This window comes from Ixodes scapularis, unplaced genomic scaffold (genome assembly GCF_016920785.2).
Source record: "Ixodes scapularis isolate PalLabHiFi unplaced genomic scaffold, ASM1692078v2 ptg000802l_1__unscaffolded, whole genome shotgun sequence".
Classification (NCBI taxonomy): domain Eukaryota; kingdom Metazoa; phylum Arthropoda; class Arachnida; order Ixodida; family Ixodidae; genus Ixodes; species Ixodes scapularis.
Window position 1 is genome coordinate 260,775 of NW_024610040.1, and position 14,599 is coordinate 275,373.

Sequence of the window (14,599 nt, forward strand, 5' to 3'; positions counted from 1 at the left end):
ATTTCCCCGATCGCTGGACGGACGAGCTTCGACATTGTATACCTCCTTTTAGCCGGCCCCTTTAAGAAGGTCCGCGTTTCGGGAACCCGAGGCGCCGGTCCGATTAGTGGCGTCGCCGTAGACGACAATTAACGCACAATGCCCTCTCCCTCGTCATGGCAGGGTCACAAAGTTCCCCCTGGATTTCCCCGATCGCTGGACGGACGAGCTTCGACATTGTATACCTCCTTTTAGCCGGCACCTTTAAGAAGGTCCGCATTTCGGGAACCCGAGGCGCCGGTCCGATTAGTGGCGTCGCCGTAGACGACAATTAACGCACAATGCCCTCTCCCTCGTCATGGCAGGGTCACAAAGTTCCCCCTGGATTTCCCCGATCGCTGGACGGACGAGCGTCGACATTGTATACCTCCTTTTAGCCGGCACCTTTAAGAAGGTCCGCGTTTCGGGGACCCGAGGCGCCGGTCCGATTAGTGGCGTCGCCGTAGACGACAATTAACGCACAATGCCCTCTCCCTCGTCATGGCAGGGTCACAAAGTTCCCCCTGGATTTCCCCGATCGCTGGACGGACGAGCGTCGACATTGTATACCTCCTTTTAGCCGGCACCTTTAAGAAGGTCCGCGTTTCGGGGACCCGAGGCGCCGGTCCGATTAGTGGCGTCGCCGTAGACGACAAATAACGCACAATGCCCTCTCCCTCGTCATGGCAGGGTCACAAAGTTCCCCCTGGATTTCCCCGATCGCTGGACGGACGAGCTTCGACATTGTATACCTCCTTTTAGCCGGCACCTTTAAGAAGGTCCGCGTTTCGGGGACCCGAGGCGCCGGTCCGATTAGTGGCGTCGCCGTAGACGACAATTAACGCACAATGCCCTCTCCCTCGTCATGGCAGGGTCACAAAGTTCCCCCTGGATTTCCCCGATCGCTGGACGAACGAGCTTCGACATTGTATACCTCCTTTTAGCCGGCACCTTTAAGAAGGTCCGCGTTTCGGGGACCCGAGGCGCCGGTCCGATTAGTGGCGTCGCCGTAGACGACAATTAACGCACAATGCCCTCTCCCTCGTCATGGCAGGGTCACAAAGTTCCCCCTGGATTTCCCCGATCGCTGGACGGACGAGCTTCGACATTGTATACCTCCTTTTAGCCGGCACCTTTAAGAAGGTCCGCATTTCGGGAACCCGAGGCGCCGGTCCGATTAGTGGCGTCGCCGTAGACGACAATTAACGCACAATGCCCTCTCCCTCGTCATGGCAGGGTCACAAAGTTCCCCCTGGATTTCCCCGATCGCTGGACGGACGAGCGTCGACATTGTATACCTCCTTTTAGCCGGCACCTTTAAGAAGGTCCGCGTTTCGGGAACCCGAGGCGCCGGTCCGATTAGTGGCGTCGCCGTAGACGACAATTAACGCACAATGCCCTCTCCCTCGTCATGGCAGGGTCACAAAGTTCCCCCTGGATTTCCCCGATCGCTGGACGAACGAGCGTCGACATTGTATACCTCCTTTTAGCCGGCACCTTTAAGAAGGTCCGCGTTTCGGGGACCCGAGGCGCCGGTCCGATTAGTGGCGTCGCCGTAGACGACAATTAACGCACAATGCCCTCTCCCTCGTCATGGCAGGGTCACAAAGTTCCCCCTGGATTTCCCCGATCGCTGGACGGACGAGCTTCGACATTGTATACCTCCTTTTAGCCGGCACCTTTAAGAAGGTCCGCGTTTCGGGAACCCGAGGCGCCGGTCCGATTAGTGGCGTCGCCGTAGACGACAATTAACGCACAATGCCCTCTCCCTCGTCATGGCAGGGTCACAAAGTTCCCCCTGGATTTCCCCGATCGCTGGACGGACGAGCGTCGACATTGTATACCTCCTTTTAGCCGGCACCTTTAAGAAGGTCCGCGTTTCGGGGACCCGAGGCGCCGGTCCGATTAGTGGCGTCGCCGTAGACGACAATTAACGCACAATGCCCTCTCCCTCGTCATGGCAGGGTCACAAAGTTCCCCCTGGATTTCCCCGATCGCTGGACGGACGAGCGTCGACATTGTATACCTCCTTTTAGCCGGCACCTTTAAGAAGGTCCGCGTTTCGGGGACCCGAGGCGCCGGTCCGATTAGTGGCGTCGCCGTAGACGACAATTAACGCACAATGCCCTCTCCCTCGTCATGGCAGGGTCACAAAGTTCCCCCTGGATTTCCCCGATCGCTGGACGGACGAGCTTCGACATTGTATACCTCCTTTTAGCCGGCACCTTTAAGAAGGTCCGCGTTTCGGGGACCCGAGGCGCCGGTCCGATTAGTGGCGTCGCCGTAGACGACAATTAACGCACAATGCCCTCTCCCTCGTCATGGCAGGGTCACAAAGTTCCCCCTGGATTTCCCCGATCGCTGGACGGACGAGCGTCGACATTGTATACCTCCTTTTAGCCGGCACCTTTAAGAAGGTCCGCGTTTCGGGGACCCGAGGCGCCGGTCCGATTAGTGGCGTCGCCGTAGACGACAATTAACGCACAATGCCCTCTCCCTCGTCATGGCAGGGTCACAAAGTTCCCCCTGGATTTCCCCGATCGCTGGACGGACGAGCGTCGACATTGTATACCTCCTTTTAGCCGGCACCTTTAAGAAGGTCCGCATTTCGGGAACCCGAGGCGCCGGTCCGATTAGTGGCGTCGCCGTAGACGACAATTAACGCACAATGCCCTCTCCCTCGTCATGGCAGGGTCACAAAGTTCCCCCTGGATTTCCCCGATCGCTGGACGAACGAGCTTCGACATTGTATACCTCCTTTTAGCCGGCACCTTTAAGAAGGTCCGCGTTTCGGGGACCCGAGGCGCCGGTCCGATTAGTGGCGTCGCCGTAGACGACAATTAACGCACAATGCCCTCTCCCTCGTCATGGCAGGGTCACAAAGTTCCCCCTGGATTTCCCCGATCGCTGGACGGACGAGCGTCGACATTGTATACCTCCTTTTAGCCGGCACCTTTAAGAAGGTCCGCATTTCGGGAACCCGAGGCGCCGGTCCGATTAGTGGCGTCGCCGTAGACGACAATTAACGCACAATGCCCTCTCCCTCGTCATGGCAGGGTCACAAAGTTCCCCCTGGATTTCCCCGATCGCTGGACGGACGAGCGTCGACATTGTATACCTCCTTTTAGCCGGCACCTTTAAGAAGGTCCGCATTTCGGGAACCCGAGGCGCCGGTCCGATTAGTGGCGTCGCCGTAGACGACAATTAACGCACAATGCCCTCTCCCTCGTCATGGCAGGGTCACAAAGTTCCCCCTGGATTTCCCCGATCGCTGGACGAACGAGCTTCGACATTGTATACCTCCTTTTAGCCGGCACCTTTAAGAAGGTCCGCGTTTCGGGGACCCGAGGCGCCGGTCCGATTAGTGGCGTCGCCGTAGACGACAATTAACGCACAATGCCCTCTCCCTCGTCATGGCAGGGTCACAAAGTTCCCCCTGGATTTCCCCGATCGCTGGACGGACGAGCGTCGACATTGTATACCTCCTTTTAGCCGGCACCTTTAAGAAGGTCCGCATTTCGGGAACCCGAGGCGCCGGTCCGATTAGTGGCGTCGCCGTAGACGACAATTAACGCACAATGCCCTCTCCCTCGTCATGGCAGGGTCACAAAGTTCCCCCTGGATTTCCCCGATCGCTGGACGAACGAGCTTCGACATTGTATACCTCCTTTTAGCCGGCACCTTTAAGAAGGTCCGCGTTTCGGGGACCCGAGGCGCCGGTCCGATTAGTGGCGTCGCCGTAGACGACAATTAACGCACAATGCCCTCTCCCTCGTCATGGCAGGGTCACAAAGTTCCCCCTGGATTTCCCCGATCGCTGGACGAACGAGCTTCGACATTGTATACCTCCTTTTAGCCGGCACCTTTAAGAAGGTCCGCGTTTCGGGGACCCGAGGCGCCGGTCCGATTAGTGGCGTCGCCGTAGACGACAATTAACGCACAATGCCCTCTCCCTCGTCATGGCAGGGTCACAAAGTTCCCCCTGGATTTCCCCGATCGCTGGACGGACGAGCGTCGACATTGTATACCTCCTTTTAGCCGGCACCTTTAAGAAGGTCCGCATTTCGGGAACCCGAGGCGCCGGTCCGATTAGTGGCGTCGCCGTAGACGACAATTAACGCACAATGCCCTCTCCCTCGTCATGGCAGGGTCACAAAGTTCCCCCTGGATTTCCCCGATCGCTGGACGGACGAGCGTCGACATTGTATACCTCCTTTTAGCCGGCACCTTTAAGAAGGTCCGCATTTCGGGAACCCGAGGCGCCGGTCCGATTAGTGGCGTCGCCGTAGACGACAATTAACGCACAATGCCCTCTCCCTCGTCATGGCAGGGTCACAAAGTTCCCCCTGGATTTCCCCGATCGCTGGACGGACGAGCGTCGACATTGTATACCTCCTTTTAGCCGGCACCTTTAAGAAGGTCCGCATTTCGGGAACCCGAGGCGCCGGTCCGATTAGTGGCGTCGCCGTAGACGACAATTAACGCACAATGCCCTCTCCCTCGTCATGGCAGGGTCACAAAGTTCCCCCTGGATTTCCCCGATCGCTGGACGGACGAGCTTCGACATTGTATACCTCCTTTTAGCCGGCCCCTTTAAGAAGGTCCGCGTTTCGGGGACCCGAGGCGCCGAGCCGATTAGTGGCATCCCCAACTTCCCCTGCTTTTGTCCCGCGAAACATACTTAGGAGGGCTGAGAATTGCATCCCAGGGTCGGCCAAAAGTCAGCGGCCTTACAGACGCCAATCTCTGAAAGAAGTGAATCCGGCTAATAAACAGGGATAATTCAAAAGCTTCCATTTCCTCCATTGTCTGCTCGAGACATTTCGAATATGATGAGATTAATGAGATTAAGCCGACAAAAAGGCCTCTTTAAAAGAGGAGAACTTGGCCAATGTTGCCAATCAGGGGAATGGCTGCTACCAGCCACAAAAAACAGTCCGCCGATCATGGAAGTATATTCCATTTGTTGACCTTATCTTACTTTTAAAGATATAACCGACTCTACTCCCTATCAGGTTCATTTAATCCTTTGGTGGTGAAAAGCAAAATTCAAGGTTGATCATGATTAGCCGAACCGCCCTAACATTCCGCGAAGAAATTTAGCCTTCAATTCCAAATTTCAGACTCGGAAGCCACCTTTTGAAACTATACCTGTCCACTCTGGTCCAGAGCTAACACGAGCCTCTCAATCTGCACGGATTTCATCTTGAACATAACAATTTGTGTGATCAAAACAACTTGTGTAGAAACACGAGATCGGCAGCGCGAAGCAACTACTCCTGCGGTACTCATTGCTCATGGCCTCACATTTTCTGCGAACAACGCTTTCCATACTTCATTAATTTCCGCAGAACAAATTCAGGTTCCATACGTTTTGAACGCCCCTCGTATGCATCAGCACTAGCTGCCAAGAAGCGCTTTGGAGCCGGAGTACTCACCGGTGTCCAGGCACGTGGTTGGGGACAGACAGACGTCGTCGAAGCCTAGCCGTCAGCACGCCAGGCTGCGTTTACAGAACACATTAGGTAAAGTGTCACCACTAGGCGCCATGAAGTGCACTGGAAAAAAGGATGAGCCCGAGCACTCGCAAGCGGCTAGGCACAGGGTTGGGTTGCTCGACAACCATTATGACAGATTCACAGATGGAACCTGTCATAATGGTTGTCGTCGGCTTTCCTTACAACTGCTAGGAAGCACTTTGCTGGCAAGGCGTGCGCTGCTTTAGATCTCTCTGCGGGGTTGCACAAAGTTTTCGTTTCTACTTCTTTACTCGGGTTCCTACAGGTGCGTAAAACAAATTTTTTTATCTATGCGCATTCGACATTTGGCTGCCAAAAACTTTCTGCAAGACGTTTTCGTTTCACAGCTGGAACCTGTCATTAAAGTTGTCATCGGCTGTCTTTACAACTCCTCTGAAGCGCAATACAGTCAAGGCGTGTGCCACTTTAGATCTCTCTGTGGGGTTGCACAAAGTTTTCGTTTGTACTTCTTTTCTCGGGTTCCTACCAGTGCGTAAAACAAATTTTTTGACCTGTGCGACTTAAACATTTGGCTGGAAAAACTTTCTGCAAGACGTTTTCGTTTCACAGCTGGAACCTGTCATAAAGGTTGTCATCGGCAGTCTTTACAACTGCTAAGAAGCGATTTGCTGTCAAGGCGTGTGCCACATCAGATCCCTCCGTGTGGTTGCACAAAGTTTTCGTTTGTTACTTCTTTTCTCGGGTTCCTACCGGTGCGTAAAACAAATTTTTCGATCTGTGCGGCTTCAACATTTGGCTCGGAAAAACTTTCTACAAGACGTTTTAGTTTCACAGCTGGAACCTGTCATTAGGGTTGTCATTAATTGGCTGCCTTTACAACTGCTCGGAAGCGCTTTGCTGTCAAAGCGTGTGCCACATCAGATCCGTCCGTGGGGTTGCACAAACTTTTCGTTTGTACTTCTTTTCTCGGGTTCCTATTGGTGCGTAAAACAAATTTTTTGATCTGTGCGCCTTCAACATTTGGCTGGCAAAAACTTTCTGCAAGACGTTTTAGTTACACAGCTGGAACCTGTCATTAAGGTTGTCATTCGCTGTCTTTACAACTGCTCGGAAGCGCTTTGCTGTCAAGGCGTGTGCCACATCAGATCCCTCCGTGGGGTTGCACAAACTTTTCGTTTGTACTTCTTTTCTCGGGTTCCTACTGGTGCGTAAAACAAATTTTTTGATCTGTGCGGCTTCAACATTTGGCTCGGAAAAAACTTTCTACAAGACGTTTTCTTTTCACAGCTGGAACCTGTCATTAAGGTTGTCATTCGCCGTCTTTACAACTGCTCGGAAGCGCTTTGCTGTCAAGCCGTGTGCCACATCAGATCCCTCCGTGGGGTTGCACAAACTTTTCGTTTGTACTTCTTTTCTCGGGTTCCTACCAGTGCGTAAAACAAATTTTTTGATCTGTGCGGCTTCAACATTTGGTTCGGAAAAAACTTTCTACAAGACGTTTTCTTTTCACAGCTGGAACCTGTCATTAAGGTTGTCATTCGCTGTCTTTACAACTGCTCGGAAGCGCTTTGCTGTCAAGGCGTGTGCCACATCAGATCCCTCCGTGGGGTTGCACAAAGTTTTCGTTTGTACTTCTTTTCTCGGGTTCCTACCGGTGCGTAAAACAAATTTTTTGATCTGTGCGGCTTAAACATTTGGCTCGGAAAAAACTTTCTGCAAGGCGTTTTCGTTTCACAGCTGGAACCTGTCATTAAGGTTGTCATTCGCTGTCTTTACAACTGCTCGGAAGCGCTTTGCTGTCAAGGCGTGTGCCACATCAGATCCCTCCGTGGGGTTGCACAAACTTTTCGTTTGTACTTCTTTTCTCGGGTTCCTACTGGTGCGTAAAACAATTTTTTTGATCTGTGCGCCTTCAACATTTGGCTGGCAAAAACTTTCTGCAAGACGTTTTAGTTACAAAGCTGGAACCTGTCATTAAGGTTGTCATTCGCTGTCTTTACAACTGCTCGGAAGCGCTTTGCTGTCAAGGCGTGTGCCACATCAGATCCCTCCGTGGGGTTGCACAAACTTTTCGTTTGTACTTCTTTTCTCGGGTTCCTACTGGTGCGTAAAACAAATTTTTTGATCTGTGCGGCTTCAACATTTGGCTCGGAAAAATCTTTCTACAAGACGTTTTCTTTTCACAGCTGGAACCTGTCATTAAGGTTGTCATTCGCCGTCTTAACAACTGCTCGGAAGCGCTTTGCTGTCAAGGCGTGTGCCACATCAGATCCCTCCGTGGGGTTGCACAAACTTTTCGTTGTACTTCTTTTCTCGGGTTCCTACCGGTGCGTAAGACAAATTTTTCGATCTGTGCGGCTTCAACATTTGGTTCGGAAAAAACTTTCTACAAGACGTTTTCTTTTCACAGCTGGAACCTGTCATTAAGGTTGTCATTCGCTGTCTTTACAACTGCTCGGAAGCGCTTTGCTGTCAAAGCGTGTGCCACATCAGATCCCTCCGTGGGGTTGCACAAAGTTTTCGTTTGTACTTCTTTTCTCGGGTTCCTACCAGTGCGTAAAACAAATTTTTCGATCTGTGCGGCTTAAACATTTGGCTCGGAAAAAACTTTCTGCAAGACGTTTTCGTTTCACAGCTGGAACCTGTCATTAAGGTTGTCATTCGCTGTCTTTACAACTGCTCGGAAGCGCTTTGCTGTCAAGACGTGTGCCACATCAGATCCCTCCGTGGGGTTGCACAAACTTTTCGTTTGTACTTCTTTTCTCGGGTTCCTATTGGTGCGTAAAACAAATTTTTTGATCTGTGTGCCTTCAACATTTGGCTGGCAAAAACTTTCTGCAAGACGTTTTAGTTACACAGCTGGAACCTGTCATTTAAGGTTGTCATTCGCTGTCTTTACAACTGCTCGGAAGAACTTTGCTGTCAAGGCGTGTGCCACATCAGATCCCTCCGTGGGGGTGCACAAACTTTTCGTTTGTACTTCTTTTCTCGGGTTCCTACCGGTGCGTAAAACAAATTTTTTTATCTGTGCGGCTTCAACATTTGGTTCGGAAAAAACTTTCTACAAGATGTTTTCTTTTCACAGCTGGAACCTGTCATTAAGGTTGTCATTCGCTGTCTTTACAACTGCTCGGAAGCGCTTTGCTGTCAAGGCGTGTGCCACATCAGATCCCTCCGTGGAGTTGCACAAAGTTTTCGTTTGTACTTCTTTTCTCGGGTTCCTACCGGTGCGTAAAACAAATTTTTTTATCTGTGCGGCTTCAACATTTGGTTCGGAAAAAACTTTCTACAAGACGTTTTCTTTTCACAGCTGGAACCTGTCATTAAGGTTGTCATTCGCTGTCTTTACAACTGCTCGGAAGCGCTTTGCTGTCAAGGCGTGTGCCAGATCAGATCCCTCCGTGGGGTTGCACAAACTTTTCGTTTGTACTTCTTTTCTCGGGTTCCTACTGGTGCGTAAAACAAATTTTTTGATCTGTGCGCCTTCAACATTTGGCTGCAAAAACTTTCTGCAAGACGTTTTCTTTTCACAGCTGGAACCTGTCATTAAGGTTGTCATTCGCCGTCTTAACAACTGCTCGGAAGCGCTTTGCTGTCAAGGCGTGTGCCACATCAGATCCCTCCGTGGGGTTGCACAAACTTTTCGTTGTACTTCTTTTCTCGGGTTCCTACCGGTGCGTAAAACAAATTTTTTGATCTGTGCGGCTTCAACATTTGGTTTGGAAAAAACTTTCTACAAGACGTTTTTTTTTCACAGCTGGAACCTGTCATTAAGGTTGTCATTCGCTGTCTTTACAACTGCTCGGAAGCGCTTTGCTGTCAAGGCGTGTGCCACATCAGATCCCTCCGTGGGGTTGCACAAAGTTTTCGTTTGCACTTCTTTTCTCGGGTTCCTACCAGTGCGTAAAACAAATTTTTTGATCTGTGCGGCTTAAACATTTGGCTCGGAAAAAACTTTCTGCAAGACGTTTTCGTTTCACAGCTGGAACCTGTCATTAAGGTTGTCATTCGCTGTCTTTACAACTGCTCGGAAGCGCTTTGCTGTCAAGACGTGTGCCACATCAGATCCCTCCGTGGGGTTGCACAAAGTTTTCGTTTGTACTTCTTTTCTCGGGTTCCTACCGGTGCGTAAAACAAATTTTTTGATCTGTGCGGCTTCAACATTTGGCTGGCAAAAACTTTCTGCAAGACGTTTTAGTTACACAGCTGGAACCTGTCATTAAGGTTGTCATTCGCTGTCTTTACAACTGCTCGGAAGAACTTTGCTGTCAAGGCGTGTGCCACATCAGATCCCTCCGTGGGGTTGCACAAACTTTTCGTTTGTACTTCTTTTCTCGGGTTCCTATTGGTGCGTAAAACAAATTTTTTGATCTGTGTGCCTTCAACATTTGGCTGGCAAAAACTTTCTGCAAGACGTTTTAGTTACACAGCTGGAACCTGTCATTAAGGTTGTCATTCGCTGTCTTTACAACTGCTCGGAAGAACTTTGCTGTCAAGGCGTGTGCCACATCAGATCCCTCCGTGGGGTTGCACAAACTTTTCGTTTGTACTTCTTTTCTCGGGTTCCTACCGGTGCGTAAAACAAATTTTTTGATCTGTGCGGCTTCAACATTTGGTTCGGAAAAAACTTTCTACAAGATGTTTTCTTTTCACAGCTGGAACCTGTCATTAAGGTTGTCATTCGCTGTCTTTACAACTGCTCGGAAGCGCTTTGCTGTCAAGGCGTGTGCCACATCAGATCCCTCCGTGGAGTTGCACAAAGTATTCGTTTGTACTTCTTTTCTCGGGTTCCTACCGGTGCGTAAAACAAATTTTTTTATCTGTGCGGCTTCAACATTTGGTTCGGAAAAAAACTTTCTACAACACGTTTTCTTTTCACAGCTGGAACCTGTCATTAAGGTTGTCATTCGCTGTCTTTACAACTGCTCAAAAGCGCTTTGCTGTCAAGGCGTGTGCCACATCAGATCCCTCCGTGGGGTTGCACAAAGTTTTCGTTTGTACTTCTTTTCTCGGGTTCCTACCGGTGCGTAAAACAAATTTTTTGATCTCTGCGGCTTCAACATTTGGCTGGCAAAAACTTTCTACAAGACGTTTTCGTTACACAGCTGGAACCTGTCATTAAGGTTGTCATTCGCTGTCTTTACAACTGCTCGGAAGCGCTTTGCTGTCAAGGCGTGTGCCACATCAGATCCCTCCGTGGGGTTGCACAAAGTTTTCGTTTGTACTTCTTTTCTCGGGTTCCAACAGGTGCGTAAAACAAATTTTTTTATCTGTGCGGCTTCAACATTTGGCTCGGAAAAAACTTTCTGCAAGACGATTTCGTTACACAGCTGGAACCTGTCATTAAGGTTGTCATTCGCTGTCTTTACAACTGCTCAGAAGCGCTTTGCTGTCAAGGCGTGTGCCACATCAGATCCCTCCGTGGGGTTGCACAAACTTTTCGTTTGTACTTCTTTTCTCGGGTTCCTACCGGTGCGTAAAACAAATTTTTTTATCTGTGCGGCTTCAACTGTTGGCTCGGAAAAAACTTTCTACAAGACGTTTTCTTTTCACAGCTGGAACCTGTCATTAAGGTTGTCATTCGCTGTCTTTACAACTGCTCGGAAGCGCTTTGCTGTCAAGGCGTGTGCCACATCAGATCCCTCCGTGGGGTTGCACAAACTTTTCGTTTGTACTTCTTTTCTCGGGTTCCTACCGGTGCGTAAAACAAATTTTTTTATCTGTGCGGCTTCAACATTTGGCTGGCAAAAACTTTCTGCAAGACGTTTTCTTTTCACAGCTGGAACCTGTCATTTAGGTTGTCATTCGCTGTCTTTAGAACTGCTCGGAAGCGCTTTGCTGTCAAGGCGTGTGCCACATATAAGATCCCTCCGTGGGGTTGCACAAACTTTTCGTTTGTACTTCTTTTCTCGAGTTCCTACCGGTGCGTAAAACAAATTTTTTTATCTGTGCGGCTTCAACATTTGGCTCGGAAAAAACTTTCTACAAGACGTTTTCTTTTCACAGCTGGAACCTGTCATTAAGGTTGTCATTCGCTCTCTTTAGAACTGCTCGGAAGCGCTTTGCTGTCAAGGCGTGTGCCACATCAGATCCCTCCGTGGGGTTGCACAAACTTTTCGTTTGTACTTCTTTTCTCGGGTTCCTACCGGTGCGTAAAACAAATTTTTTTATCTGTGCGGCTTCAACATTTGGCTGGCAAAAACTTTCTGCAAGACGTTTTCTTTTCACAGCTGGAACCTGTCATTAAGGTTGTCATTCGCTGTCTTTAGAACTGCTCGGAAGCGCTTTGCTGTCAAGGCGTGTGCCACATCAGATCCCTCCGTGGGGTTGCACAAACTTTTCGTTTGTACTTCTTTTCTCGGGTTCCTACCGGTGCTTAAAACAAATTTTTTTATCTGTGCGGCTTCAACATTTGGCTGGCAAAAACTTTCTGCAAGACGTTTTCTTTTCACAGCTGGAACCTGTCATTTAGGTTGTCATTCGCTGTCTTTACAACTGCTCGGAAGCGCTTTGCTGTCAAGGCGTGTGCCACATCAGATCCCTCCGTGGGGTTGCACAAACTTTTCGTTTGTACTTCTTTTCTCGGGTTCCTACCGGTGCTTAAAACAAATTTTTTTATCTGTGCGGCTTCAACATTTGGCTGGCAAAAACTTTCTGCAAGACGTTTTCTTTTCACAGCTGGAACCTGTCATTAAGGTTGTCATTCGCTGTCTTTAGAACTGCTCGGAAGCGCTTTGCTGTCAAGGCGTGTGCCACATCAGATCCCTCCGTGGGGTTGCACAAACTTTTCGTTTGTACTTCTTTTCTCGGGTTCCTACCGGTGCGTAAAACAAATTTTTTTATCTGTGCGGCTTCAACATTTGGCTGGCAAAAACTTTCTGCAAGACGTTTTCTTTTCACAGCTGGAACCTGTCATTAAGGTTGTCATTCGCTGTCTTTAGAACTGCTCGGAAGCGCTTTGCTGTCAAGGCGTGTGCCACATCAGATCCCTCCGTGGGGTTGCACAAACTTTTCGTTTGTACTTCTTTTCTCGGGTTCCTACCGGTGCTTAAAACAAATTTTTTTATCTGTGCGGCTTCAACATTTGGCTGGCAAAAACTTTCTGCAAGACGTTTTCTTTTCACAGCTGGAACCTGTCATTTAGGTTGTCATTCGCTGTCTTTACAACTGCTCGGAAGCGCTTTGCTGTCAAGGCGTGTGCCACATCAGATCCCTCCGTGGGGTTGCACAAACTTTTCGTTTGTACTTCTTTTCTCGGGTTCCTACCGGTGCTTAAAACAAATTTTTTTATCTGTGCGGCTTCAACATTTGGCTGGCAAAAACTTTCTGCAAGACGTTTTCTTTTCACAGCTGGAACCTGTCATTAAGGTTGTCATTCGCTGTCTTTAGAACTGCTCGGAAGCGCTTTGCTGTCAAGGCGTGTGCCACATCAGATCCCTCCGTGGGGTTGCACAAACTTTTCGTTTGTACTTCTTTTCTCGGGTTCCTACCGGTGCGTAAAACAAATTTTTTTATCTGTGCGGCTTCAACATTTGGCTGGCAAAAACTTTCTGCAAGACGTTTTCTTTTCACAGCTGGAACCTGTCATTAAGGTTGTCATTCGCTGTCTTTAGAACTGCTCGGAAGCGCTTTGCTGTCAAGGCGTGTGCCACATCAGATCCCTCCGTGGGGTTGCACAAACTTTTCGTTTGTACTTCTTTTCTCGGGTTCCTACCGGTGCTTAAAACAAATTTTTTTATCTGTGCGGCTTCAACATTTGGCTCGGAAAAAACTTTCTACAAGACGTTTTCTTTTCACAGCTGGAACCTGTCATTAAGGTTGTCATTCGCTGTCTTTACAACTGCTCGGAAGCGCTTTGCTGTCAAGGCGTGTGCCACATCAGATCCCTCCGTGGGGTTGCACAAACTTTTCGTTTGTACTTCTTTTCTCGGGTTCCTACCGGTGCGTAAAACAAATTTTTTTATCTGTGCGGCTTCAACATTTGGCTGGCAAAAACTTTCTGCAAGACGTTTTCTTTTCACAGCTGGAACCTGTCATTTAGGTTGTCATTCGCTGTCTTTAGAACTGCTCGGAAGCGCTTTGCTGTCAAGGCGTGTGCCACATATAAGATCCCTCCGTGGGGTTGCACAAACTTTTCGTTTGTACTTCTTTTCTCGAGTTCCTACCGGTGCGTAAAACAAATTTTTTTATCTGTGCGGCTTCAACATTTGGCTCGGAAAAAACTTTCTACAAGACGTTTTCTTTTCACAGCTGGAACCTGTCATTAAGGTTGTCATTCGCTCTCTTTAGAACTGCTCGGAAGCGCTTTGCTGTCAAGGCGTGTGCCACATCAGATCCCTCCGTGGGGTTGCACAAACTTTTCGTTTGTACTTCTTTTCTCGGGTTCCTACCGGTGCGTAAAACAAATTTTTTTATCTGTGCGGCTTCAACATTTGGCTCGGAAAAAACTTTCTACAAGACGTTTTCTTTTCACAGCTGGAACCTGTCATTAAGGTTGTCATTCGCTGTCTTTACAACTGCTCGGAAGCGCTTTGCTGTCAAGGCGTGTGCCACATCAGATCCCTCCGTGGGGTTGCACAAACTTTTCGTTTGTACTTCTTTTCTCGGGTTCCTACCGGTGCTTAAAACAAATTTTTTGATCTGTGCGGCTTCAACATTTGGCTCGGAAAAAACTTTCTACAAGACGTTTTCTTTTCACAGCTGGAACCTGTTATTAAGGTTGTCATTCGCTGTCTTTACAACTGCTCGGAAGCGCTTTGCTGTCAAGGCGTGTGCCACATCAGATCCCTCCGTGGGGTTGCACAAACTTTTCGTTTGTACTTCTTTTCTCGGGTTCCTACCGGTGCGTAAAACAAATTTTTTGATCTGTGCGGCTTCAACATTTGGCTGGCAAAAACTTTCTGCAAGACGTTTTCGTTTCACAGCTGGAGCCTGTCATTAAGGTTGTCATTCGCTGCCTTTACAACTGCTCGGAAGCGCTTTGCTATCAAGGCGTGTGCCACATCAGATCCCTCCGTGGGGTTGCACAAAGTTTTCGTTTGTTACTTCTTTTCTCGGGTTCCTACCGATGCGTAAAAAAAATTTTTTTATCTGTGCGGCTT

General features: G+C 49.2%; 1 long non-coding RNA gene across 1 annotated transcript in view; it reads right to left on the reverse strand.

The window, feature by feature from the left end:
- The window catches only part of LOC115316391, a 43,340-nt gene that overhangs the window by 17,122 nt on the left and 11,619 nt on the right, over positions 1-14,599 (reverse strand). Inside the window, exon 3 of the long non-coding RNA XR_005717843.3 lies at positions 5,457-5,521. This is a non-coding gene — a long non-coding RNA (uncharacterized LOC115316391). The remainder of the gene's footprint in view (positions 1-5,456; positions 5,522-14,599) is intronic.